Genomic DNA, 26708 nt, shown 5'->3' with positions numbered 1-26708 from the left:
AAATTTAGATCATGAGCTCATGTTTAGCTAAACAGCTGAACTTGTAAGACGCTTAGGTGTGAACGGTCATAAGCTTCAGGAGAAAGTCGGCAAAATTTATTTGTGTCCCTCCAATGAGTTGCCCACGAGGACACCGTTTTCTACAAGTGTTGGTCCAATACTCCCTCTAGAGGAAGGGGACTCCGACAGGGCTGATTTGTGGCCCCCGATCTGGGGCAGGGGCAGTGGGCAGCCTGTGGCCCGGGCTGGAGCCTCTTTGCATGTGTCCCTGGGACACATCTGCCTGCGAACTTCGGTCACCTGGCAGGAAGCTACGATGCCCAGACCTATGGTTAGCTGTGCAGCGAGGTGTACTGTGAGGACAGGTTCCACACACACTTCAAGTAAGAGGTCGGCCTGAGTGGAAAGGTGAGAGTTTGGGCAGCTGTGCAGACAAAGAAGGCGCCCTTTGGCCTGGGCCTAAATGCTTGTGACACCCCACTGGACCTGCCGTGCTCTGAGGGCCCTGCCCTTGGACCCCTGCTCCCCTGCCCTTTGTTCAGTCACAGCAGAGATGGCCACACCCACTCCTTCAGTGAGGGCGGAGTTCCTACCACCCTCAGCCCCGCCCCCTCTCCGCAGGTTACCATGGACTACAGAGGCTGCATCCTGAGGCCAGGGCGTTCCGAGAATGCCAAGGGCAGACATGATGACCTTAAATGATTTCCTCTTGTGTCAGGTTTGGTAAACTTTAGGAGCTAGGAAATGGTCCACTTTACAGAAATGTTCAAATTTAATAGCATTTCATATATTCTCTGCTATAACATTGTCCTGATTCTTTCTGTATATTCTATACTTATGTTTTTGTTTTCCTTAATCAAAGTGTGTCTTTTCAATCTTTTCAAAGAAGATTCTTTGGACTTACTAAATCACCTGAATTTTATACGTTTTCTGTTGTATTAAGTTCTGCTCATATCTTTATTTAACTTTTTTCTATGTTCTCAGGGTTTATTGTTTTGGTCTTCTGATGTCAATTAAAACACTTGGTTATTCATTTTAATAAATATTTTACTTATAAAGATTTGAACTTTTGAAGATTCCAGCTTACTTGTAAGATTCTAAGGGTCAGGTCCTCTCCATTGTTGCTGGCCTAAGGTTTAGTTCACCATATAGCAATGTATATATTGACCTATTTTCCCCTCGACTTTCTGTGATTCCCTACATCTCACCTTTCTTTGCAGACAAGCCATTTGAAATACCCTTAACTTATTTCACAGCCAATAAGTCATTGAAATAATGTGTATTTTTAGAGAAATCTTCTTATATAATTAGGCAGAAAATCTCACCTGCCATAGTTTTCAAAACAGCATAATTTCACTCTTCTCAATGCTTAATCTGTTGTATTACACAACCTTTGAGTATTTAGCTTTATCAATGACATGTACTTTAAAAATGTTTTAGAGATCCTACCAGTCTTTGAAAACATCCTTGTTCCTTGTTTCAGTTCCAGTTTTATGTATATATTCTGCCTTGCACCTGATTATTCCAACAATTGATGGATGGCCTTGGGAATCTAATTCTGGTATTGATAGTCTTTACTGATTGTCTCGCCTCGTAGCTGATTTTTTCATTATTGTGTAAATTTAGATCATGAGCTCATGTTTAGCTAAACAGCTGACCTTGTAAGACGCTTAGGTGTGAACGCTCATAAGCTTCAGGAGAAAGTCGGCAAAATTTATTTGTGTCCCTCCAATGAGTTGCCCACGAGGACACCGTTTTCTACAAGTGTTGGTCCAATACTCCCTCTAGAGGAAGGGGACTCCGACAGGGCTGATTTGCGGCCCCCGATCTGGGGCAGGGGCAGTGGGCAGCCTGTGGCCCGGGCTGGAGCCTCTTTGCATGTGTCCCTGGGACACATCTGCCTGCGAACTTCGGTCACCTGGCAGGAAGCTACGATGCCCAGACCTATGGTTAGCTGTGCAGCGAGGTGTACTGTGAGGACAGGTTCCACACACACTTCAAGTAAGAGGTCGGCCTGAGTGGAAAGGTGAGAGTTTGGGCAGCTGTGCAGACAAAGAAGGCGCCCTTTGGCCTGGGCCTAAATGCTTGTGACACCCCACTGGACCTGCCGTGCTCTGAGGGCCCTGCCCTGGGCCCCCTGCTCCCCTGCCCTTTGTTCAGTCACAGCAGAGATGGCCACACCCACTCCTTCAGTGAGGGCAGAGTTCCAACCACCCTCATCCCCGCCCCCTCTCCGCAGGTTACCATGGACTACAGAGGCTGCATCCTGAGGCCAGGGCGTTCCGAGAATGCCAAGGGCAGACATGATGACCTTAAATGATTTCCTCTTGTGTCAGGTTTGGTAAACTTTAGGAGCTAGGAAATGGTCCACTTTACAGAAATGTTCAAATTTACTAGCATTTCATATATTCTCTGCTATAACATTGTCCTGATTCTTTCTGTATATTCTATACTTATGTTTTTGTTTTCCTTAATCAAAGTGTGTCTTTTCAATCTTTTCAAAGAAGATTCTTTGGACTTACTAAATCACCTGAATTTTATACGTTTTCTGTTGTATTAAGTTCTGCTCATATCTTTATTTAACTTTTTTCTATGTTCTCAGGGTTTATTGTTTTGGTCTTCTGATGTCAATTAAAACACTTGGTTATTCATTTTAATAAATATTTTACTTATAAAGATTTGAACTTTTGAAGATTCCAGCTTACTTGTAAGATTCTAAGGGTCAGGTCCTCTCCATTGTTGCTGGCCTAAGGTTTAGTTCACCATATAGCAATGTATATATTGACCTATTTTCCCCTCGACTTTCTGTGATTCCCTACATCTCACATTTCTTTGCAGACAAGCCATTTGAAATACCCTTAACTTATTTCACAGCCAATAAGTCATTGAAATAATGTGTATTTTTAGAGAAATCTTCTTATATAATTAGGCAGAAAATCTCACCTGCCATAGTTTTCAAAACAGCATAATTTCACTCTTCTCAATGCTTAATCTGTTGTATTACACAACCTTTGAGTATTTAGCTTTATCAATGACATGTACTTTAAAAATGTTTTAGAGATCCTACCAGTCTTTGAAAACATCCTTGTTCCTTGTTTCAGTTCCAGTTTTATGTATATATTCTGCCTTGCACCTGATTATTCCAACAACTGATGGATGGCCTTGGGAATCTAATTCTGGTATTGATAGTCTTTACTGATTGTCTCCCCTCGTAGCTGATTTTTTCATTATTGTGTAAATTTAGATCATGAGCTCATGTTTAGCTAAACAGCTGACCTTGTAAGACGCTTAGGTGTGAACGCTCATAAGCTTCAGGAGAAAGTCGGCAAAATTTATTTGTGTCCCTCCAATGAGTTGCCCACGAGGACACCGTTTTCTACAAGTGTTGGTCCAATACTCCCTCTAGAGGAAGGGGACTCCGACAGGGCTGATTTGCGGCCCCCGATCTGGGGCAGGGGCAATGGGCAGCCTGTGGCCCGGGCTGGAGCCTCTTTGCATGTGTCGCTGGGACACATCTGCCTGCGAACTTCGGTCACCTGGCAGGAAGCTACGATGCCCAGACCTATGGTTAGCTGTGCAGCGAGGTGTACTGTGAGGACAGGTTCCACACACACTTCAAGTAAGAGGTCGGCCTGAGTGGAAAGGTGAGAGTTTGGGCAGCTGTGCAGACAAAGAAGGCGCCCTTTGGCCTGGGCCTAAATGCTTGTGACACCCCACTGGACCTGCCGTGCTCTGAGGGCCCTGCCCTGGGCCCCCTGCTCCCCTGCCCTTTGTTCAGTCACAGCAGAGATGGCCACACCCACTCCTTCAGTGAGGGCAGAGTTCCAACCACCCTCAGCCCCGCCCCCTCTCCGCAGGTTACCATGGACTACAGAGGCTGCATCCTGAGGCCAGGGCGTTCCGAGAATGCCAAGGGCAGACATGATGACCTTAAATGATTTCCTCTTGTGTCAGGTTTGGTAAACTTTAGGAGCTAGGAAATGGTCCACTTTACAGAAATGTTCAAATTTACTGGCATTTCATATATTCTCTGCTATAACATTGTCCTGATTCTTTCTGTATATTCTTTACTTATGTTTTTGTTTTCCTTAATCAAAGTGTGTCTTTTCAATCTTTTCAAAGAAGATTCTTTGGACTTACTAAATCACCTGAATTTTATACGTTTTCTGTTGTATTAAGTTCTGCTCATATCTTTATTTAACTTTTTTCTATGTTCTCAGGGTTTATTGTTTTGGTCTTCTGATGTCAATTAAAACACTTGGTTATTCATTTTAATAAATATTTTACTTATAAAGATTTGAACTTTTGAAGATTCCAGCTTACTTGTAAGATTCTAAGGGTCAGGTCCTCTCCATTGTTGCTGGCCTAAGGTTTAGTTCACCATATAGCAATGTATATATTGACCTATTTTCCCCTCGACTTTCTGTGATTCCCTACATCTCACCTTTCTTTGCAGACAAGCCTTTTGAAATACCCTTAACTTATTTCACAGCCAATAAGTCATTGAAATAATGTGTATTTTTAGAGAAATCTTCTTATATAATTAGGCAGAAAATCTCACCTGCCATAGTTTTCAAAACAGCATAATTTCACTCTTCTCAATGCTTAATCTGTTGTATTACACAACCTTTGAGTATTTAGCTTTATCAATGACATGTACTTTAAAAATCTTTTAGAGATCCTACCAGTCTTTGAAAACATCCTTGTTCCTTGTTTCAGTTCCAGTTTTATGTATATATTCTGCCTTGCACCTGATTATTCCAACAATTGATGGATGGCCTTGGGAATCTAATTCTGGTATTGATAGTCTTTACTGATTGTCTCGCCTCGTAGCTGATTTTTTCATTATTGTGTAAATTTAGATCATGAGCTCATGTTTAGCTAAACAGCTGACCTTGTAAGACGCTTAGGTGTGAACGCTCATAAGCTTCAGGAGAAAGTCGGCAAAATTTATTTGTGTCCCTCCAATGAGTTGCCCACGAGGACACCGTTTTCTACAAGTGTTGGTCCAATACTCCCTCTAGAGGAAGGGGACTCCGACAGGGCTGATTTGCGGCCCCCGATCTGGGGCAGGGGCAGTGGGCAGCCTGTGGCCCGGGCTGGAGCCTCTTTGCATGTGTCCCTGGGACACATCTGCCTGCGAACTTCGGTCACCTGGCAGGAAGCTACGATGCCCAGACCTATGGTTAGCTGTGCAGCGAGGTGTACTGTGAGGACAGGTTCCACACACACTTCAAGTAAGAGGTCGGCCTGAGTGGAAAGGTGAGAGTTTGGGCAGCTGTGCAGACAAAGAAGGCGCCCTTTGGCCTGGGCCTAAATGCTTGTGACACCCCACTGGACGTGCTGTGCTCTGAGGGCCCTGCCCTGGGCCCCCTGCTCCCCTGCCCTTTGTTCAGTCACAGCAGAGATGGCCACACCCACTCCTTCAGTGAGGGCAGAGTTCCAACCACCCTCATCCCCGCCCCCTCTCCGCAGGTTACCATGGACTACAGAGGCTGCATCCTGAGGCCAGGGCGTTCCGAGAATGCCAAGGGCAGACATGATGACCTTAAATGATTTCCTCTTGTGTCAGGTTTGGTAAACTTTAGGAGCTAGGAAATGGTCCACTTTACAGAAATGTTCAAATTTACTAGCATTTCATATATTCTCTGCTATAACATTGTCCTGATTCTTTCTGTATATTCTATACTTATGTTTTTGTTTTCCTTAATCAAAGTGTGTCTTTTCAATCTTTTCAAAGAAGATTCTTTGGACTTACTAAATCACCTGAATTTTATACGTTTTCTGTTGTATTAAGTTCTGCTCATATCTTTATTTAACTTTTTTCTATGTTCTCAGGGTTTATTGTTTTGGTCTTCTGATGTCAATTAAAACACTTGGTTATTCATATTAATAAATATTTTACTTATAAAGATTTGAACTTTTGAAGATTCCAGCTTACTTGTAAGATTCTAAGGGTCAGGTCCTCTCCATTGTTGCTGGCCTAAGGTTTAGTTCACCATATAGCAATGTATATATTGACCTATTTTCCCCTCGACTTTCTGTGATTCCCTACATCTCACCTTTCTTTGCAGACAAGCCTTTTGAAATACCCTTAACTTATTTCACAGCCAATAAGTCATTGAAATAATGTGTATTTTTAGAGAAATCTTCTTATATAATTAGGCAGAAAATCTCACCTGCCATAGTTTTCAAAACAGCATAATTTCACTCTTCTCAATGCTTAATCTGTTGTATTACACAACCTTTGAGTATTTAGCTTTATCAATGACATGTACTTTAAAAATGTTTTAGAGATCCTACCAGTCTTTGAAAACATCCTTGTTCCTTGTTTCATTTCCAGTTTTATGTATATATTCTGCCTTGCACCTGATTATTCCAACAATTGATGGATGGCCTTGGGAATCTAATTCTGGTATTGATAGTCTTTACTGATTGTCTCGCCTCGTAGCTGATTTTTTCATTATTGTGTAAATTTAGATCATGAGCTCATGTTTAGCTAAACAGCTGAACTTGTAAGACGCTTAGGTGTGAACGGTCATAAGCTTCAGGAGAAAGTCGGCAAAATTTATTTGTGTCCCTCCAATGAGTTGCCCACGAGGACACCGTTTTCTACAAGTGTTGGTCCAATACTCCCTCTAGAGGAAGGGGACTCCGACAGGGCTGATTTGCGGCCCCCGATCTGGGGCAGGGGCAGTGGGCAGCCTGTGGCCCGGGCTGGAGCCTCTTTGCATGTGTCCCTGGGACACATCTGCCTGCGAACTTCGGTCACCTGGCAGGAAGCTACGATGCCCAGACCTATGGTTAGCTGTGCAGCGAGGTGTACTGTGAGGACAGGTTCCACACACACTTCAAGTAAGAGGTCGGCCTGAGTGGAAAGGTGAGAGTTTGGGCAGCTGTGCAGACAAAGAAGGCGCCCTTTGGCCTGGGCCTAAATGCTTGTGACACCCCACTGGACCTGCCGTGCTCTGAGGGCCCTGCCCTGGGCCCCCTGCTCCCCTGTCCTTTGTTCAGTCACAGCAGAGATGGCCACACCCACTCCTTCAGTGAGGGCAGAGTTCCAACCACCCTCAGCCCCGCCCCCTCTCCACAGGTTACCATGGACTACAGAGGCTGCATCCTGAGGCCAGGGCGTTCCGAGAATGCCAAGGGCAGACATGATGACCTTAAATGATTTCCTCTTGTGTCAGGTTTGGTAAACTTTAGGAGCTAGGAAATGGTCCACTTTACAGAAATGTTCAAATTTACTAGCATTTCATATATTCTCTGCTATAACATTGTCCTGATTCTTTCTGTATATTCTATACTTATGTTTTTGTTTTCCTTAATCAAAGTGTGTCTTTTCAATCTTTTCAAAGAAGATTCTTTGGACTTACTAAATCACCTGAATTTTATACGTTTTCTGTTGTATTAAGTTCTGCTCATATCTTTATTTAACTTTTTTCTATGTTCTCAGGTTTTATTGTTTTGGTCTTCTGATGTCAATTAAAACACTTGGTTATTCATTTTAATAAATATTTTACTTATAAAGATTTGAACTTTTGAAGATTCCAGCTTACTTGTAAGATTCTAAGGGTCAGGTCCTCTCCATTGTTGCTGGCCTAAGGTTTAGTTCACCATATAGCAATGTATATATTGACCTATTTTCCCCTCGACTTTCTGTGATTCCCTACATCTCACCTTTCTTTGCAGACAAGCCATTTGAAATACCCTTAACTTATTTCACAGCCAATAAGTCATTGAAATAATGTGTATTTTTAGAGAAATCTTCTTATATAATTAGGCAGAAAATCTCACCTGCCATAGTTTTCAAAACAGCATAATTTCACTCTTCTCAATGCTTAATCTGTTGTATTACACAACCTTTGAGTATTTAGCTTTATCAATGACATGTACTTTAAAAATCTTTTAGAGATCCTACCAGTCTTTGAAAACATCCTTGTTCCTTGTTTCAGTTCCAGTTTTATGTATATATTCTGCCTTGCACCTGATTATTCCAACAATTGATGGATGGCCTTGGGAATCTAATTCTGGTATTGATAGTCTTTACTGATTGTCTCGCCTCGTAGTTGATTTTTTCATTATTGTGTAAATTTAGATCATGAGCTCATGTTTAGCTAAACAGCTGAACTTGTAAGACGCTTAGGTGTGAACGCTCATAAGCTTCAGGAGAAAGTCGGCAAAATTTATTTGTGTCCCTCCAATGAGTTGCCCACGAGGACACCGTTTTCTACAAGTGTTGGTCCAATACTCCCTCTAGAGGCAGGGGACTCCGACACGGCTGTTTGGCGGCCCCCGATCTGGGGCAGGGGCAGTGGGCAGCCTGTGGCACGGTCAGGAGCCTCTTTGCATGTGTCCCTGGGACACATCTGCCTGCGAACTTCGGTCACCTGGCAGGAAGCTACGATGCCCAGACCTATGGTTAGCTGTGCAGCGAGGTGTACTGTGAGGGCAGGTTCCACACACACTTCAAGTAAGAGGTCGGCCTGAGTGGAAAGGTGAGAGTTTGGGCAGCTGTGCAGACAAAGAAGGCGCCCTTTGGCCTGGGCCTAAATGCTTGTGACACCCCCCTAGACCTGCCATGCTCTGAGGGCCCTGCCCTGGGCCCCCTGCACCCCTGCCCTTTGTTCAGTCACAGCAGAGATGGCCACACCCACTCCTTCAGTGAGGCCAGAGTCCCAACCACCCTCAGCCCCGCCCCCTCTCCACAGGTTACCATGGACTACAGAGGCTGCATCCTGAGGCCAGGGCGTTCCGAGAATGCCAAGGGCAGACATGATGACCTTAAATGATTTCCTCTTGTGTCAGGTTTGGTAAACTTTAGGAGCTAGGAAATGGTCCACTTTACAGAAATGTTCAAATTTACTGGCATTTCATATATTCTCTGCTATAACATTGTCCTGATTCTTTCTGTATATTCTTTACTTATGTTTTTGTTTTCCTTAATCAAAGTGTGTCTTTTCAATCTTTTCAAAGAAGATTCTTTGGACTTACTAAATCACCTCAATTTTATACGTTTTCTGTTGTATTAAGTTCTGCTCATATCTTTATTTATCTTTTTTCTATGTTCTCAGGGTTTATTGTTTTCATCTTCTGATGTCAATTAAAACACTTGGTTATTCATTTTAATAAATATTTTACTTATAAAGATTGGAACTTTTGAAGATTCCAGCTTACTTGTAAGTTTCTAAGGGTCAGGTCCTCTCCATTGTTGCTGGCCTAAGGTTTAGTTCACCATATAGAAATGTATATATTGACCTATTTTCCCCTCGACTTTCTGTGATTCCCTACATCTCACCTTTCTTTGCAGACAAGCCATTTGAAATACCCTTAACTTATTTCACAGCCAATAAGTCATTGAAATAATGTGTATTTTTAGAGAAATCTTCTTATATAATTAGGCAGAAAATCTCACCTGCCATAGTTTTCAAAACAGCATAATTTCACTCTTCTCAATGCTTAATCTGTTGTATTACACAACCTTTGAGTATTTAGCTTTATCAATGACATGTATTTAAAAATGTTTTAGAGATCCTACCAGTCTTTGAAAACATCCTTGTTCCTTGTTTCAGTTCCAGTTTTATGTATATATTCTGCCTTGCACCTGATTATTCCAACAATTGATGGATGGCCTTGGGAATCTAATTCTGGTATTGATAGTCTTTACTGATTGTCTCGCCTCGTAGCTGATTTTTTCATTATTGTGTAAATTTAGATCATGAGCTCATGTTTAGCTAAACAGCTGAACTTGTAAGACGCTTAGGTGTGAACGGTCATAAGCTTCAGGAGAAAGTCGGCAAAATTTATTTGTGTCCCTCCAATGAGTTGCCCACGAGGACACCGTTTTCTACAAGTGTTGGTCCAATACTCCCTCTAGAGGAAGGGGACTCCGACAGGGCTGATTTGCGGCCCCCGATCTGGGGCAGGGGCAGTGGGCAGCCTGTGGCCCGGGCTGGAGCCTCTTTGCATGTGTCCCTGGGACACATCTGCCTGCGAACTTCGGTCACCTGGCAGGAAGCTACGATGCCCAGACCTATGGTTAGCTGTGCAGCGAGGTGTACTGTGAGGACAGGTTCCACACACACTTCAAGTAAGAGGTCGGCCTGAGTGGAAAGGTGAGAGTTTGGGCAGCTGTGCAGACAAAGAAGGCGCCCTTTGGCCTGGGCCTAAATGCTTGTGACACCCCACTGGACCTGCCGTGCTCTGAGGGCCCTGCCCTGGGCCCCCTGCTCCCCTGCCCTTTGTTCAGTCACAGCAGAGATGGCCACACCCACTCCTTCAGTGAGGGCGGAGTTCCAACCACCCTCAGCCCCACCCCCTCTCCGCAGGTTACCATGGACTACAGAGGCTGCATCCTGAGGCCAGGGCGTTCCGAGAATGCCAAGGGCAGACATGATGACCTTAAATGATTTCCTCTTGTGTCAGGTTTGGTAAACTTTAGGAGCTAGGAAATGGTCCACTTTACAGAAATGTTCAAATTTACTAGCATTTCATATATTCTCTGCTATAACATTGTCCTGATTCTTTCTGTATATTCTATACTTATGTTTTTGTTTTCCTTAATCAAAGTGTGTCTTTTCAATCTTTTCAAAGAAGATTCTTTGGACTTACTAAATCACCTGAATTTTATACGTTTTCTGTTGTATTAAGTTCTGCTCATATCTTTATTTAACTTTTTTCTATGTTCTCAGGGTTTATTGTTTTGGTCTTCTGATGTCAATTAAAACACTTGGTTATTCATTTTAATAAATATTTTACTTATAAAGATTTGAACTTTTGAAGATTCCAGCTTACTTGTAAGATTCTAAGGGTCAGGTCCTCTCCATTGTTGCTGGCCTAAGGTTTAGTTTACCATATAGCAATGTATATATTGACCTATTTTCCCCTCGACTTTCTGTGATTCCCTACATCTCACCTTTCTTTGCAGACAAGCCATTTGAAATACCCTTAACTTATTTCACAGCCAATAAGTCATTGAAATAATGTGTATTTTTAGAGAAATCTTCTTATATAATTAGGCAGAAAATCTCACCTGCCATAGTTTTCAAAACAGCATAATTTCACTCTTCTCAATGCTTAATCTGTTGTATTACACAACGTTTGAGTATTTAGCTTTATCAATGACATGTACTTTAAAAATCTTTTAGAGATCCTACCAGTCTTTGAAAACATCCTTGTTCCTTGTTTCAGTTCCAGTTTTATGTATATATTCTGCCTTGCACCTGATTATTCCAACAATTGATGGATGGCCTTGGGAATCTAATTCTGGTATTGATAGTCTTTACTGATTGTCTCGCCTCGTAGTTGATTTTTTCATTATTGTGTAAATTTAGATCATGAGCTCATGTTTAGCTAAACAGCTGAACTTGTAAGACGCTTAGGTGTGAACGCTCATAAGCTTCAGGAGAAAGTCGGCAAAATTTATTTGTGTCCCTCCAATGAGTTGCCCACGAGGACACCGTTTTCTACAAGTGTTGGTCCAATACTCCCTCTAGAGGCAGGGGACTCCGACACGGCTGTTTGGCGGCCCCCGATTTGGGGCAGGGGCCGTGGGCAGCCTGTGGCACGGTCAGGAGCCTCTTTGCATGTGTCCCTGGGACACATCTGCCTGCGAACTTCGGTCACCTGGCAGGAAGCTACGATGCCCAGACCTATGGTTAGCTGTGCAGCGAGGTGTACTGTGAGGGCAGGTTCCACACACACTTCAAGTAAGAGGTCGGCCTGAGTGGAAAGGTGAGAGTTTGGGCAGCTGTGCAGACAAAGAAGGCGCCCTTTGGCCTGGGCCTAAATGCTTGTGACACCCCCCTAGACCTGCCATGCTCTGAGGGCCCTGCCCTGGGCCCCCTGCACCCCTGCCCTTTGTTCAGTCACAGCAGAGATGGCCACACCCACTCCTTCAGTGAGGCCAGAGTCCCAACCACCCTCAGCCCCGCCCCCTCTCCACAGGTTACCATGGACTACAGAGGCTGCATCCTGAGGCCAGGGCGTTCCGAGAATGCCAAGGGCAGACATGATGACCTTAAATGATTTCCTCTTGTGTCAGGTTTGGTAAACTTTAGGAGCTAGGAAATGGTCCACTTTACAGAAATGTTCAAATTTACTGGCATTTCATATATTCTCTGCTATAACATTGTCCTGATTCTTTCTGTATATTCTTTACTTATGTTTTTGTTTTCCTTAATCAAAGTGTGTCTTTTCAATCTTTTCAAAGAAGATTCTTTGGACTTACTAAATCACCTCAATTTTATACGTTTTCTGTTGTATTAAGTTCTGCTCATATCTTTATTTATCTTTTTTCTATGTTCTCAGGGTTTATTGTTTTGATCTTCTGATGTCAATTAAAACACTTGGTTATTCATTTTAATAAATATTTTACTTATAAAGATTGGAACTTTTGAAGATTCCAGCTTACTTGTAAGTTTCTAAGGGTCAGGTCCTCTCCATTGTTGCTGGCCTAAGGTTTAGTTCACCATATAGAAATGTATATATTGACCTATTTTCCCCTCGACTTTCTGTGATTCCCTACATCTCACCTTTCTTTGCAGACAAGCCATTTGAAATACCCTTAACTTATTTCACAGCCAATAAGTCATTGAAATAATGTGTATTTTTAGAGAAATCTTCTTATATAATTAGGCAGAAAATCTCACCTGCCATAGTTTTCAAAACAGCATAATTTCACTCTTCTCAATGCTTAATCTGTTGTATTACACAACCTTTGAGTATTTAGCTTTATCAATGACATGTATTTAAAAATGTTTTAGAGATCCTACCAGTCTTTGAAAACATCCTTGTTCCTTGTTTCAGTTCCAGTTTTATGTATATATTCTGCCTTGCACCTGATTATTCCAACAATTGATGGATGGCCTTGGGAATCTAATTCTGGTATTGATAGTCTTTACTGATTGTCTCGCCTCGTAGCTGATTTTTTCATTATTGTGTAAATTTAGATCATGAGCTCATGTTTAGCTAAACAGCTGAACTTGTAAGACGCTTAGGTGTGAACGGTCATAAGCTTCAGGAGAAAGTCGGCAAAATTTATTTGTGTCCCTCCAATGAGTTGCCCACGAGGACACCGTTTTCTACAAGTGTTGGTCCAATACTCCCTCTAGAGGAAGGGGACTCCGACAGGGCTGATTTGCGGCCCCCGATCTGGGGCAGGGGCAGTGGGCAGCCTGTGGCCCGGGCTGGAGCCTCTTTGCATGTGTCCCTGGGACACATCTGCCTGCGAACTTCGGTCACCTGGCAGGAAGCTACGATGCCCAGACCTATGGTTAGCTGTGCAGCGAGGTGTACTGTGAGGACAGGTTCCACACACACTTCAAGTAAGAGGTCGGCCTGAGTGGAAAGGTGAGAGTTTGGGCAGCTGTGCAGACAAAGAAGGCGCCCTTTGGCCTGGGCCTAAATGCTTGTGACACCCCACTGGACCTGCCGTGCTCTGAGGGCCCTGCCCTGGGCCCCCTGCTCCCCTGCCCTTTGTTCAGTCACAGCAGAGATGGCCACACCCACTCCTTCAGTGAGGGCGGAGTTCCAACCACCCTCAGCCCCACCCCCTCTCCGCAGGTTACCATGGACTACAGAGGCTGCATCCTGAGGCCAGGGCGTTCCGAGAATGCCAAGGGCAGACATGATGACCTTAAATGATTTCCTCTTGTGTCAGGTTTGGTAAACTTTAGGAGCTAGGAAATGGTCCACTTTACAGAAATGTTCAAATTTACTAGCATTTCATATATTCTCTGCTATAACATTGTCCTGATTCTTTCTGTATATTCTATACTTATGTTTTTGTTTTCCTTAATCAAAGTGTGTCTTTTCAATCTTTTCAAAGAAGATTCTTTGGACTTACTAAATCACCTGAATTTTATACGTTTTCTGTTGTATTAAGTTCTGCTCATATCTTTATTTAACTTTTTTCTATGTTCTCAGGGTTTATTGTTTTGGTCTTCTGATGTCAATTAAAACACTTGGTTATTCATTTTAATAAATATTTTACTTATAAAGATTTGAACTTTTGAAGATTCCAGCTTACTTGTAAGATTCTAAGGGTCAGGTCCTCTCCATTGTTGCTGGCCTAAGGTTTAGTTCACCATATAGCAATGTATATATTGACCTATTTTCCCCTCGACTTTCTGTGATTCCCTACATCTCACCTTTCTTTGCAGACAAGCCATTTGAAATACCCTTAACTTATTTCACAGCCAATAAGTCATTGAAATAATGTGTATTTTTAGAGAAATCTTCTTATATAATTAGGCAGAAAATCTCACCTGCCATAGTTTTCAAAACAGCATAATTTCACTCTTCTCAATGCTTAATCTGTTGTATTACACAACCTTTGAGTATTTAGCTTTATCAATGACATGTACTTTAAAAATGTTTTAGAGATCCTACCAGTCTTTGAAAACATCCTTGTTCCTTGTTTCAGTTCCAGTTTTATGTATATATTCTGCCTTGCACCTGATTATTCCAACAATTGATGGATGGCCTTGGGAATCTAATTCTGGTATTGATAGTCTTTACTGATTGTCTCGCCTCGTAGCTGATTTTTTCATTATTGTGTAAATTTAGATCATGAGCTCATGTTTAGCTAAACAGCTGACCTTGTAAGACGCTTAGGTGTGAACGCTCATAAGCTTCAGGAGAAAGTCGGCAAAATTTATTTGTGTCCCTCCAATGAGTTGCCCACGAGGACACCGTTTTCTACAAGTGTTGGTCCAATACTCCCTCTAGAGGAAGGGGACTCCGACAGGGCTGATTTGCGGCCCCCGATCTGGGGCAGGGGCAGTGGGCAGCCTGTGGCCCGGGCTGGAGCCTCTTTGCATGTGTCCCTGGGACACATCTGCCTGCGAACTTCGGTCACCTGGCAGGAAGCTACGATGCCCAGACCTATGGTTAGCTGTGCAGCGAGGTGTACTGTGAGGACAGGTTCCACACACACTTCAAGTAAGAGGTCGGCCTGAGTGGAAAGGTGAGAGTTTGGGCAGCTGTGCAGACAAAGAAGGCGCCCTTTGGCCTGGGCCTAAATGCTTGTGACACCCCACTGGACCTGCCGTGCTCTGAGGGCCCTGCCCTGGGCCCCCTGCTCCCCTGCCCTTTGTTCAGTCCCAGCAGAGATGGCCACACCCACTCCTTCAGTGAGGGCAGAGTTCCAACCACCCTCAGCCCCGCCCCCTCTCCGCAGGTTACCATGGACTACAGAGGCTGCATCCTGAGGCCAGGGCATTCCGAGAATGCCAAGGGCAGACATGATGACCTTAAATGATTTCCTCTTGTGTCAGGTTTGGTAAACTTTAGGAGCTAGGAAATGGTCCACTTTACAGAAATGTTCAAATTTACTAGCATTTCATATATTCTCTGCTATAACATTGTCCTGATTCTTTCTGTATATTCTATACTTATGTTTTTGTTTTCCTTAATCAAAGTGTGTCTTTTCAATCTTTTCAAAGAAGATTCTTTGGACTTACTAAATCACCTGAATTTTATACGTTTTCTGTTGTATTAAGTTCTGCTCATATCTTTATTTAACTTTTTTCTATGTTCTCAGGGTTTATTGTTTTGGTCTTCTGATGTCAATTAAAACACTTGGTTATTCATTTTAATAAATATTTTACTTATAAAGATTTGAACTTTTGAAGATTCCAGCTTACTTGTAAGATTCTAAGGGTCAGGTCCTCTCCATTGTTGCTGGCCTAAGGTTTAGTTCACCATATAGCAATGTATATATTGACCTATTTTCCCCTCGACTTTCTGTGATTCCCTACATCTCACCTTTCTTTGCAGACAAGCCATTTGAAATACCCTTAACTTACTTCACAGCCAATAAGTCATTGAAATAATGTGTATTTTTAGAGAAATCTTCTTATATAATTAGGCAGAAAATCTCACCTGCCATAGTTTTCAAAACAGCATAATTTCACTCTTCTCAATGCTTAATCTGTTGTATTACACAACCTTTGAGTATTTAGCTTTATCAATGACATGTATAGATCCTACCAGTCTTTGAAAACATCCTTGTTCCTTGTTTCAGGTCCAGTTTTATGTATATATTCCGCCTTGCACCTGATTATTCCAACAATTGATGGATGGCCTTGGGAATCTAATTCTGGTATTGATAGTCTTTACTGATTGTCTCCCATCGTAGCTGATTTCTTCATTATTGTGTAAATTTAGATCATGAGCTCATGTTTAGCTAAACAGCTGACCTTGTAAGACGCTTAGGTGTGAACGCTCGTAAGCTTCAGCAGAAAGTCGGCAAAGATTTATGTGTGTCCCTCCAATGAGTTGCCCACGAGGACACCATTTTCTACAAGTGTTGGTCCAATACTCCCTCTAGAGGAAGGGGACTCCGACAGGGCTGATTGGCGGGCCCCGATCTGGGGCAGGGGCAGTGGGCAGCCTGTGTCCCGGGCTGGAGCCTCTTTGCATGTGTCCCTGGGACACATCTGCCTGCGAACTTCGGTCACCTGGCAGGAAGCTACAATGCCCAGACCTATGGTTAGCTGTGCAGCGAGGTGTACTGTGAGGACAGGTTCCACACACACTTCAAGTAAGAGGTCGGCCAGAGTGGGTAGGTGAGAGTTTGGGCAGCTGAGCAGACAAAGAAGGCGCCCTTTGGCCTGGGCCTAAATGCTTGTGACACCCCACTGGGCCTGCCGTGCTCTGAGGGCCCTGCCCTGGGCCCCCTGCTCCCCTGCCCTTTGTTCAGTCACAGCAGAGATGGCCACACCCACTCCTTCAGTGAGGGCAGAGTTCCAACCACCCTCAGCCCCGCCCCCTCTCCGCAGGTTCCCATGGACTACAGAGGCTGCATCCTGAGGCCAGGGCGTTCCGAGAATGCCAAGGGCAGACATGATGACCTTAAATGATTTCCTCTTGTGTCAGGTTTGGTAAACTTTAGGAGCTAGGAAATGGTCCACTTTACAGAAATGTTCAAATTTACTGGCATTTCATACATTCTCTGCTATAACATTGTCCTGATTCTTTCTGTATATTCTTTCCTTATGTTTTTGTTTTCCTTAATCAAAGTGTGTCTTTTCAATCTTTTCAAAGAAGATTCTTTGGACTTACTAAATCACCTCAATTTTATACGTTTTCTGTTGTATTAAGTTCTGCTCATATCTTTATTTATCTTTTTTCTATGTTCTCAGGGTTTATTGTTTTGATCTTCTGATGTCAATTAAAACACTTGGTTATTCATTTTAATAAATATTTTACTTATAAAGATTTGAACTTTTGAAGATTCCAGCTTACTTGTAAGTTTCTAAGGGTCAGGTCCTCTCCATTGTTGCTGGCCTAAGGTTTAGTTCAACATATAGCAATGTATATATTGACCTATTTTCCCCTCGACTTTCTGTGATTCCCTACATCTCAACTTTCTTTGCAGACAAGCCATTTGAAATACCCTTAACTTATTTTACAGCGAATAAGTCATTGAAATAATGTGTAGTTTTTAGAGAAATCTTCTTATATAATTAGGCAGAAAATCTCACCTGCCATAGTTTTCAAAACAGCATAATTTCATTCTTCTCAATGCTTAATCTGTTGTATTACACAACCTTTGAGTATTTAGCTTTATCAATGACATGTCCTTTAAAAATGTTTTGGAAATCCTACCAGTCTTTGAAAACATCCTTGTTACTTGTTTCAGTTCCAGTTTTATGTATATATTCTGCCTTGCACCTGATTATTCCAACAATTGATGGATGGCCTTGGCAATCTAATTCTTGTATTGATAGTCTTTACTGATTGTCTCCCCTCGTAGCTGATTTCTTCATTATTGTGTAAATTTAGATCATGAGCTCATGTTTAGCTAAACATCTGACCTTGTAAGACGCTTAGGTGTGAACGCTTGTAAGCTTCAGCAGAAAGACGGCAAAGATTTATTTGTGTCCCTCCAATGAGTTGCCCACGAGGACACCGTTTTCTACAAGTGTTGGTGCAATACTCCCTCTAGAGGAAGGGGACTCTGACAGGGCTGATTGGCGGGCCCCGATCTGGGGCAGGGGCAGTGGGCAGCCTGTGGCCCGGGCTGGAGCCTCTTTGCATGTGTCCCTGGGACACATCTGCCTGCGAACTTCGGTCACCTGGCAGGAAGCTACGATGCCCAGACCTATGGTTAGCTGTGCAGCGAAGTGTACTGTGAGGACAGGTTCCACACACACTTCAAGTAAGATGTCGGCCTGAGTGGGAAGGTGAGAGTTTGGGCAGCTGTGCAGACAAAGAAGGTGCCCTTTGGCCTGGGCCTAAATGCTTGTGACAGCCCACTGGACCTGCCGTGCTCTGAGGGCCCTGCCCTGGGCCCCCTGCTCCCCTGCCCTTTGTTCAGTCACAGCAGAGATGGCCACACCCACTCCTTCTGTGAGGGCAGAGTTCCAACCACCCTCAGCCCCGCCCCCTCTCCGCAGGTTACCATGGACTACAGAGGCTGCATCCTGAGGCCAGGGCGTTCCGAGAATGCCAAGGGCAGACATGATGACCTTAAATGATTTCCTCTTGTGTCAGGTTTGGTAAACTTTAGGAGCTAGGAAATGGTCCACTTTACAGAAATGTTCAAATTTACTGGCATTTCTTATATTCTCTGCTATAACATTGTCCTGATTCTTTCTGTATATTCTATACTTATGTTTTTGTTTTCCTTAATCAAAGTGTGTCTTTTCAATCTTTTCAAAGAAGATTCTTTGGACTTACTAAATCACCTGAATTTTATACGTTTTCTGTTGTATTAAGTTCTGCTCATATCTTTATTTAACTTTTTTCTATGTTCTCAGGGTTTATTGTTTTGGTCTTCTGATGTCAATTAAAACACTTGGTTATTCATTTTAATAAATATTTTACTTATAAAGATTTGAACTTTTGAAGATTCCAGCTTACTTGTAAGATTCTAAGGGTCAGGTCCTCTCCATTGTTGCTGGCCTAAGGTTTAGTTCACCATATAGCAATGTATATATTGACCTATTTTCCCCTCGACTTTCTGTGATTCCCTACATCTCACCTTTCTTTGCAGACAAGCCATTTGAAATACCCTTAACTTATTTCACAGCCAATAAGTCATTGAAATAATGTGTATTTTTAGAGAAATCTTCTTATATAATTAGGCAGAAAATCTCACCTGCCATAGTTTTCAAAACAGCATAATTTCACTCTTCTCAATGCTTAATCTGTTGTATTACACAACCTTTGAGTATTTAGCTTTATCAATGACATGTACTTTAAAAATGTTTTAGAGATCCTACCAGTCTTTGAAAACATCCTTGTTCCTTGTTTCAGTTCCAGTTTTATGTATATATTCTGCCTTGCACCTGATTATTCCAACAATTGATGGATGGCCTTGGGAATCTAATTCTGGTATTGATAGTCTTTACTGATTGTCTCGCCTCGTAGTTGATTTTTTCATTATTGTGTAAATTTAGATCATGAGCTCATGTTTAGCTAAACAGCTGAACTTGTAAGACGCTTAGGTGTGAACGCTCATAAGCTTCAGGAGAAAGTCGGCAAAATTTATTTGTGTCCCTCCAATGAGTTGCCCACGAGGACACCGTTTTCTACAAGTGTTGGTCCAATACTCCCTCTAGAGGAAGGGGACTCCGACAGGGCTGATTTGCGGCCCCCGATCTGGGGCAGGGGCAGTGGGCAGCCTGTGGCCCGGGCTGGAGCCTCTTTGCATGTGTCCCTGGGACACATCTGCCTGCGAACTTTGGTCACCTGGCAGGAAGCTACGATGCCCAGACCTATGGTTAGCTGTGCAGCGAGGTGTACTGTGAGGACAGGTTCCACACACACTTCAAGTAAGAGGTCGGCCTGAGTGGAAAGGTGAGAGTTTGGGCAGCTGTGCAGACAAAGAAGGCGCCCTTTGGCCTGGGTCTAAATGCTTGTGACACCCCACTGGACGTGCCGTGCTCTGAGGGCCCTGCCCTGGGCCCCCTGCTCCCCTGCCCTTTGTTCAGTCACAGCAGAGATGGCCACACCCACTCCTTCAGTGAGGGCAGAGTTCCAACCACCCTCAGCCCCGCCCCCTCTCCGCAGGTTACCATGGATTACAGAGGCTGCATCCTGAGGCCAGGGCGTTCCGAGAATGCCAAGGGCAGACATGATGACCTTAAATGATTTCCTCTTGTGTCAGGTTTGGTAAACTTTAGGAGCTAGGAAATGGTCCACTTTACAGAAATGTTCAAATTTACTAGGATTTCATATATTCTCTGCTATAACATTGTCCTGATTCTTTCTGTATATTCTATACTTATGTTTTTGTTTTCCTTAATCAAAGTGTGTCTTTTCAATCTTTTCAAAGAAGATTCTTTGGACTTACTAAATCACCTGAATTTTATACGTTTTCTGTTGTATTAAGTTCTGCTCATATCTTTATTTAACTTTTTTCTATGTTCTCAGGGTTTATTGTTTTGGTCTTCTGATGTCAATTAAAACACTTGGTTATTCATTTTAATAAATATTTTACTTATAAAGATTTGAACTTTTGAAGATTCCAGCTTACTTGTAAGATTCTAAGGGTCAGGTCCTCTCCATTGTTGCTGGCCTAAGGTTTAGTTCACCATATAGCAATGTATATATTGACCTATTTTCCCCTCGACTTTCTGTGATTCCCTACATCTCACCTTTCTTTGCAGACAAGCCATTTGAAATACCCTTAACTTACTTCACAGCCAATAAGTCATTGAAATAATGTGTATTTTTAGAGAAATCTTCTTATATAATTAGGCAGAAAATCTCACCTGCCATAGTTTTCAAAACAGCATAATTTCACTCTTCTCAATGCTTAATCTGTTGTATTACACAACCTTTGAGTATTTAGCTTTATCAATGACATGTATAGATCCTACCAGTCTTTGAAAACATCCTTGTTCCTTGTTTCAGGTCCAGTTTTATGTATATATTCCGCCTTGCACCTGATTATTCCAACAATTGATGGATGGCCTTGGGAATCTAATTCTGGTATTGATAGTCTTTACTGATTGTCTCCCATCGTAGCTGATTTCTTCATTATTGTGTAAATTTAGATCATGAGCTCATGTTTAGCTAAACAGCTGACCTTGTAAGACGCTTAGGTGTGAACGCTCGTAAGCTTCAGCAGAAAGTCGGCAAAGATTTATGTGTGTCCCTCCAATGAGTTGCCCACGAGGACACCATTTTCTACAAGTGTTGGTCCAATACTCCCTCTAGAGGAAGGGGACTCCGACAGGGCTGATTGGCGGGCCCCGATCTGGGGCAGGGGCAGTGGGCAGCCTGTGTCCCGGGCTGGAGCCTCTTTGCATGTGTCCCTGGGACACATCTGCCTGCGAACTTCGGTCACCTGGCAGGAAGCTACAATGCCCAGACCTATGGTTAGCTGTGCAGCGAGGTGTACTGTGAGGACAGGTTCCACACACACTTCAAGTAAGAGGTCGGCCAGAGTGGGTAGGTGAGAGTTTGGGCAGCTGAGCAGACAAAGAAGGCGCCCTTTGGCCTGGGCCTAAATGCTTGTGACACCCCACTGGGCCTGCCGTGCTCTGAGGGCCCTGCCCTGGGCCCCCTGCTCCCCTGCCCTTTGTTCAGTCACAGCAGAGATGGCCACACCCACTCCTTCAGTGAGGGCAGAGTTCCAACCACCCTCAGCCCCGCCCCCTCTCCGCAGGTTCCCATGGACTACAGAGGCTGCATCCTGAGGCCAGGGCGTTCCGAGAATGCCAAGGGCAGACATGATGACCTTAAATGATTTCCTCTTGTGTCAGGTTTGGTAAACTTTAGGAGCTAGGAAATGGTCCACTTTACAGAAATGTTCAAATTTACTGGCATTTCATACATTCTCTGCTATAACATTGTCCTGATTCTTTCTGTATATTCTTTCCTTATGTTTTTGTTTTCCTTAATCAAAGTGTGTCTTTTCAATCTTTTCAAAGAAGATTCTTTGGACTTACTAAATCACCTCAATTTTATACGTTTTCTGTTGTATTAAGTTCTGCTCATATCTTTATTTATCTTTTTTCTATGTTCTCAGGGTTTATTGTTTTGATCTTCTGATGTCAATTAAAACACTTGGTTATTCATTTTAATAAATATTTTACTTATAAAGATTTGAACTTTTGAAGATTCCAGCTTACTTGTAAGTTTCTAAGGGTCAGGTCCTCTCCATTGTTGCTGGCCTAAGGTTTAGTTCAACATATAGCAATGTATATATTGACCTATTTTCCCCTCGACTTTCTGTGATTCCCTACATCTCAACTTTCTTTGCAGACAAGCCATTTGAAATACCCTTAACTTATTTTACAGCGAATAAGTCATTGAAATAATGTGTAGTTTTTAGAGAAATCTTCTTATATAATTAGGCAGAAAATCTCACCTGCCATAGTTTTCAAAACAGCATAATTTCATTCTTCTCAATGCTTAATCTGTTGTATTACACAACCTTTGAGTATTTAGCTTTATCAATGACATGTCCTTTAAAAATGTTTTGGAAATCCTACCAGTCTTTGAAAACATCCTTGTTACTTGTTTCAGTTCCAGTTTTATGTATATATTCTGCCTTGCACCTGATTATTCCAACAATTGATGGATGGCCTTGGCAATCTAATTCTTGTATTGATAGTCTTTACTGATTGTCTCCCCTCGTAGCTGATTTCTTCATTATTGTGTAAATTTAGATCATGAGCTCATGTTTAGCTAAACATCTGACCTTGTAAGACGCTTAGGTGTGAACGCTTGTAAGCTTCAGCAGAAAGACGGCAAAGATTTATTTGTGTCCCTCCAATGAGTTGCCCACGAGGACACCGTTTTCTACAAGTGTTGGTGCAATACTCCCTCTAGAGGAAGGGGACTCTGACAGGGCTGATTGGCGGGCCCCGATCTGGGGCAGGGGCAGTGGGCAGCCTGTGGCCCGGGCTGGAGCCTCTTTGCATGTGTCCCTGGGACACATCTGCCTGCGAACTTCGGTCACCTGGCAGGAAGCTACGATGCCCAGACCTATGGTTAGCTGTGCAGCGAAGTGTACTGTGAGGACAGGTTCCACACACACTTCAAGTAAGATGTCGGCCTGAGTGGGAAGGTGAGAGTTTGGGCAGCTGTGCAGACAAAGAAGGTGCCCTTTGGCCTGGGCCTAAATGCTTGTGACAGCCCACTGGACCTGCCGTGCTCTGAGGGCCCTGCCCTGGGCCCCCTGCTCCCCTGCCCTTTGTTCAGTCACAGCAGAGATGGCCACACCCACTCCTTCTGTGAGGGCAGAGTTCCAACCACCCTCAGCTCCGCCCCCTCTCCGCAGGTTACCATGGACTACAGAGGCTGCATCCTGAGGCCAGGGCGTTCCGAGAATGCCAAGGGCAGACATGATGACCATAAATGATTTCCTCTTCTGTCAGGTGTGGTAAACTTTAGGAGCTAGGAAATGGTCCACTTTACAGAAATGTTCAAATTTACTGGCATTTCATATATTCTCTGCTATAACATTGTCCTGATTCTTTCTGTATATTCTTTACTTATGTTTTTGTTTTCCTTAATCAACGTGTGTCTTTTCAATCTTTTCAAAGAAGATTCTTTGGACTTACTAAATCACCTCAATTTTATACGTTTTCTGTTGTATTAAGTTCTGCTCATATCTTTATTTATCTTTTTTCTATGTTCTAAGGGTTTATTGTTTTGATCTTCTGATGTCAATTAAAACACTTGGTTATTCATTTTAATAAATATTTTACTTATAAAGATTTGAACTTTTGAAGATTCCAGCTTACTTGTAAGTTTCTAAGGGTCAGGTCCTCTCCATTGTTGCTGGCCTAAGGTTTAGTTCACCATATAGCAATGTATATATTGACCTATTTTCCCCTCGACTTTCTGTGATTCCCTACATCTCACCTTTCTTTGCAGACAAGCCATTTGAAATACCCTTAACTTATTTCACAGCCAATAAGTCATTGAAATAATGTGTATTTTTAGAGAAATCTTCTTATATAAATAGGCAGAAAATCTCACCTGCCATAGTTTTCAAGACAGCATAATTTCACTCTTCTCAATGCTTAATCTGTTGTATTACACAACATTTGAGTATTTAGCTTTATCAATGACATGTACTTTAAAAATGTTTTAGAGATCCTACCAGTCTTTGAAAACATCCTTGTTCCTTGGTTCAGTTCCAGCTTTATGTATATATTCTGCCTTGCACCTGATTATTCCAACAATTGATGGATGGCCTTGGGAATCTAATTCTGGTATTGATAGTCTTTACTGATTGTCTCCCCTCATAGCTGATTTCTTCATTATTGTGTAAATTTAGATCATGAGCTCATGTTTAGCTAAACAGCTGACCTTGTAAGACGCTTAGGTGTGTACGCTCGTAAGCTTCAGGAGAAAGTCGGCAAAATTTATTTGTGTCCCTCCAATGAGTTGCCCACGAGGAAACCGTTTTCTACAAGTGTTGGTCCAATACTCCCTCTAGAGGCAGGGGACTCCGACAGGGCTGATTGGCGGCCCCCGATCTGGGGCAGGGGCAGTGGGCAGCCTGTGGCCCGGTCTGGAGCCTCTTTGCATGTGTCCCTGGGACACATCTGCCTGCGAACTTCGGTCACCTGGCAGGAAGCTACGATGCCCAGACCTATGGTTAGCTGTGCAGCGAGGTGTACTGTGAGGACAGGTTCCACACACACTTCAAGTAAGAGGTCGGCCTGAGTGGAAAGGTGAGAGTTTGGGCAGCTGTGCAGACAAAGAAGGCGCCCTTTGGCCTGGGCCTAAATGCTTGTGACAGCCCACTGGTCCTGCCGGGCTCTGAGGGCCCTGCCCTGGGCCCCCTCCTCCCCTGCCCTTTGTTCAGTCACAGCAGAGATGGCCACACCCACTCCTTCAGTGAGGGCAGAGTTCCAACCACCCTCAGCCCCGCCCCCTCTCCGCAGGTTACCATGGACTACAGAGGCTGCATCCTGAGGCCAGGGCGTTCCGAGAATGCCAAGGGCAGACATGATGACCTTAAATGATTTCCTCTTGTGTCAGGTTTGGTAAACTTTAGGAGCTAGGAAATGGTCCACTTTACAGAAATGTTCAAATTTACTGGCATTTCTTATATTCTCTGCTATAACATTGTCCTGATTCTTTCTGTATATTCTATACTTATGTTTTTGTTTTCCTTAATCAAAGTGTGTCTTTTCAATCTTTTCAAAGAAGATTCTTTGGACTTACTAAATCACCTGAATTTTATACGTTTTCTGTTGTATTAAGTTCTGCTCATATCTTTATTTATCTTTTTTCTATGTTCTCAGGGTTTATTGTTTTGATCTTCTGATGTCAATTAAAACACTTGGTTATTCATTTTAATAAATATTTTACTTATAAAGATTTGAACTTTTGAAGATTCTAGCTTACTTGTAAGTTTCTAAGGGTCAGGTCCTCTCCATTGTTGCTGGCCTAAGGTTTAGTTCACCATATAGCAATGTATATATTGACCTATTTTCCCCTCGACTTTCTGTGATTCCCTACATCTCACCTTTCTTTGCAGACAAGCCATTTGAAATACCCTTAACTTACTTCACAGCCAATAAGTCATTGAAATAATGTGTATTTTTAGAGAAATCTTCTTATATAATTAGGCAGAAAATCTCACCTGCCATAGTTTTCAAAACAGCATAATTTCACTCTTCTCAATGCTTAATCTGTTCTATTACACAACCTTTGAGTGTTTAGCTTTATCAATGACATGTATAGATCCTACCAGTCTTTGAAAACATCCTTGTTCCTTGTTTCAGGTCCAGTTTTATGTATATATTCCGCCTTGCACCTGATTATTCCAACAATTGATGGATGGCCTTGGGAATCTAATTCTGGTATTGATAGTCTTTACTGATTGTCTCCCATCGTAGCTGATTTCTTCATTATTGTGTAAATTTAGATCATGAGCTCATGTTTAGCTAAACAGCTGACCTTGTAAGACGCTTAGGTGTGAACGCTCGTAAGCTTCAGCAGAAAGTCGGCAAAGATTTATGTGTGTCCCTCCAATGAGTTGCCCACGAGGACACCATTTTCTACAAGTGTTGGTCCAATACTCCCTCTAGAGGAAGGGGACTCCGACAGGGCTGATTGGCGGGCCCCGATCTGGGGCAGGGGCAGTGGGCAGCCTGTGTCCCGGGCTGGAGCCTCTTTGCATGTGTCCCTGGGACACATCTGCCTGCGAACTTCGGTCACCTGGCAGGAAGTTACAATGCCCAGACCTATGGTTAGCTGTGCAGCGAGGTGTACTGTGAGGACAGGTTCCACACACACTTCAAGTAAGAGGTCGGCCAGAGTGGGTAGGTGAGAGTTTGGGCAGCTGAGCAGACAAAGAAGGCGCCCTTTGGCCTGGGCCTAAATGCTTGTGACACCCCACTGGGCCTGCCGTGCTCTGAGGGCCCTGCCCTGGGCCCCCTGCTCCCCTGCCCTTTGTTCAGTCACAGCAGAGATGGCCACACCCACTCCTTCAGTGAGGGCAGAGTTCCAACCACCCTCAGCCCCGCCCCCTCTCCGCAGGTTCCCATGGACTACAGAGGCTGCATCCTGAGGCCAGGGCGTTCCGAGAATGCCAAGGGCAGACATGATGACCTTAAATGATTTCCTCTTGTGTCAGGTTTGGTAAACTTTAGGAGCTAGGAAATGGTCCACTTTACAGAAATGTTCAAATTTACTGGCATTTCATACATTCTCTGCTATAACATTGTCCTGATTCTTTCTGTATATTCTTTCCTTATGTTTTTGTTTTCCTTAATCAAAGT

Source organism: Mesoplodon mirus (assembly GCF_964341445.2).
Source record: "Mesoplodon mirus genome assembly, chromosome: 1".
Taxonomy (NCBI): Eukaryota; Metazoa; Chordata; class Mammalia; order Artiodactyla; family Ziphiidae; genus Mesoplodon; species Mesoplodon mirus.
Note: the sequence above shows the minus strand (reverse complement) of the source record.